We start from the raw sequence: 3,100 nt of genomic DNA, 5'->3' as shown, positions 1-3,100 counted from the left end.
GGTAGGGGAGCAGGGCAGGGGAGAGGGTATAGGGAACTTTCATGATAGCATTTGAAATGTAAGTAAAGAAAATATCTAATAAAAATTTTTTAAAAAAGAAATGTTGCTATGAATGTTTGTATCTCGGGTTTTGTGTGGAGTTGTAGTTTTCAGCTTGCATTTATGCATAGAAATGGCATAGCCGAACCGAATACCACGATGTGCCCCAGGATGATTTCACCATTTTACATCCTACTAAGAAAGCATACAAATTCCAGTTTTGCACACTGTTGCCAGGATTTGGTGTGATACAATCTTTTTAATTTTTGCTTTATTTTATTTCACAGTTGTATTTCCATGTCCACATGGTTATCGGGCGCCGTTGTTTGATCGTAGCTTTTAAGCTGGGGCTTTGGATACTGTCCAGTTTCAAACTGTTATAAAACCATAGGACCTGAATTATTACCATTTACTACTTTCTGCTCTTAGTCTCTTTCCTTGATGTAGGTTCCAAAGCAAACAATGGATACACACAGGTGTGATATTGCTTCTCTGATTACTCTGCACAAAAGTTGTCTGTACTTAAGATGCCACCAGTAGAGTCGGTGCCCGCCTCTGTCCCCGGAGCCTCTGTTAACATAAGGCTTTGCCTCCTTATTGTGAGCACTAATAGTGCAGGTGTATTGTATAAAAGACGCGTGGGTTTCTTTGATTTGTGTTTCTTTCGCTGTGGGAGACTTACAACATTTAACGGCCATCCGATAGCCCAGTTGAGGCACTGAGCCAAATAATCCAGGAGGTACAGGAAGATCCAGGGATCAAAGCAAAAAAACAGGTGAAGACGTTGAAAGAGATTCCCCGGGTGTACATGAATGTTTAGTGGATGGCTAGCTGTGGATGAAGGGTCTGCTAGGAGGAATGCTGGACTGTCTAGAGACACATCCTTCTCTGACACCCACTTTATTCGGGTTCTGATTCTCCCTCTCTGACCATTCCTTCTCATTTCCTTTGAGATTTTTCCCCACCACTTCCTTCTTTGGCATTGGTATTCTTTAGAATTCCATTCCTGAATTCTTAATATTTCAACATCCTCTGTGATCCCGGTCTTTCTGAGGAAGTACAGATTGTAGGGAAATTCCAGAAGCTTCCATATATTTATCTCAAGCTCAGACTTTTCTCCCTGAGTGTCCCAGTTTCAACTGTCTAATTTACTGAACATCTCCACAGGAATTCCTCTGGGCACTTCAAGTCCAGTGTTTCCCCTTAGGCCTCCTATATTTTTTCCATATGCTCTGTCTTTATGATGACAGCAACGTGGGCCCTATCTCTTCAAGCCAAGAAATCATTCCAAACTCTCCCTTATACCGAATATCCCTAACAGTGTATGGTTTCTTCTCCAAAGCCTTCTATATGAGTTTTATTTGTGTTATCATTAACTGTAGCACGCATTAGAGTTGTATTGGTGGAAGCTGTCACTTTAGGAAGGAAAATAAAGAAAACTGAAAAAGAAAAAGAAAACAAAATAAAAATGAACGGAATGAATATGTACATAGAATGAAGGTATACTCAGTTTGGAAGGGCAGCCTTCATGGCAATTGTACAGACAGAAATGGGATTTTCCTGGCCTTTCTCTTTTTTTTAATTATTATTATTTTCTTTATTTACACTTCAAATGCTATCCCGAAAGTTCCCTATACCCCCGCCCCCGGCCCCTGCTCCCCTACCCACCCACTCCCACTACTTGGCCCTGGCCTTCCCCTGTGCTGGGTCATATAAAGTTTGCAAGACCAAGGGGCCTCTCTTCCCAGTGATGGCCGATTAGGCCATCTTCTGCTACATATGCAGCTAGAGACACGAGCTCAGGGGGTACTGGTTAGTTCATATTGTTGTTCCACCTACAGGGTTGCATCCCCCTTCAGCTCCTTGGGTACTTTCTCTAGCTCCTCTATGGGGGCCCTGTGTTCCATCCAATAGCTGACTGTGAGCATCCACTTCTGGCCTTTCTCTTAAGCAGTGGTTCTCAACCTTCCTAATGCTGTGACTCATGGTGTGGTGACCCTCAACCATAACATTACTTATGTTACTACTTTAGAACTGTAATTTTGCTAATGTTATAAAATGTAATCTAACTCTCTGTGTTTTCTGATGGTCTTAGGCCACCCCCGAGAAAGGGTCATTTGCCTCAGTGTGAGAACCATTGCTCTAAAGTATCTACATCAAATGTGACTTGTTTCTAACATCGTTGAACCTCCTGGTTCAAAATTTCTGGGAGAGCTTGAAGAGCAGCACGGGGTTAAGAAAGGGGGGGGGGCGAGCATGGTGGCGCACGCCTTTAATCCCAGCACTTGTGAGGCAGAGGCAGGCAGATTTCTGAGTTCGAGGCCAGCCTGGTCTACTTAGTGAGTTCCAGGACAGCCAAGGCTACACAGAGAAACCCTGTTTCGAAAAACCAAAAAAAAGAAAAAGAAAAGAAAGAAAGAAAGAAAGGAAGGAAGGAAGGAAGGAAGGAAGGAAGGAAGTGGGGGGCGTTGAGTGAGCTGCTGATGCAGGCATAGCTGCGGAATATGATCCTGTGTATTAGAGACTTTTACCAAAAGGAAAGAGCTGGTATGAGATGGATAATCTTTCTAGACGCTGTTTGCCACATTGCTGTAACCTCTGGCCCAGTCTTTCTGCTTCTTTTGTTGTTGTTGTTGTTGTTGTTTTGTTTTGTTTTGTTTTTCAAGACAGGGTTTCTCTGTGTAGCCCTGGCTGTCCTGGAACTCACTTTGTAGACCAGGCTGGCCTCGAACTCAGAAATCCACCTGCCTCTAGTCTTTCTGCTTCTGGTCTTATCTTTCACCAACCCATTGTGATGGCTAAAGTTCTGTTTTAAGTTTCATTGATGTGCTGAAGAGATTTATAAAACAAAAATGCCTCTGACCCACTGGTTCTCAACCTGTGGTCATATCCCCTTTGTAAGGCAAATGACCCTTTCCCGGAAGTCCACTGAGGACCATCTACATATCGGATATTGACATAACAATTCAAAACTGTAGCAAAATTACAGTTATGAAGTAGCAATGAAAACCACGTTATGGTTGAGGGTCACCAGATGAGGAATGGTATTAAGGGGTCACAG

This window comes from Mus pahari, chromosome 1, assembly GCF_900095145.1.
Source record: "Mus pahari chromosome 1, PAHARI_EIJ_v1.1, whole genome shotgun sequence".
Taxonomy (NCBI): Eukaryota; Metazoa; Chordata; class Mammalia; order Rodentia; family Muridae; genus Mus; species Mus pahari.
The sequence above is the reverse complement of the archived record's forward strand: the minus strand, read 5'-3'. Positions refer to the sequence as shown.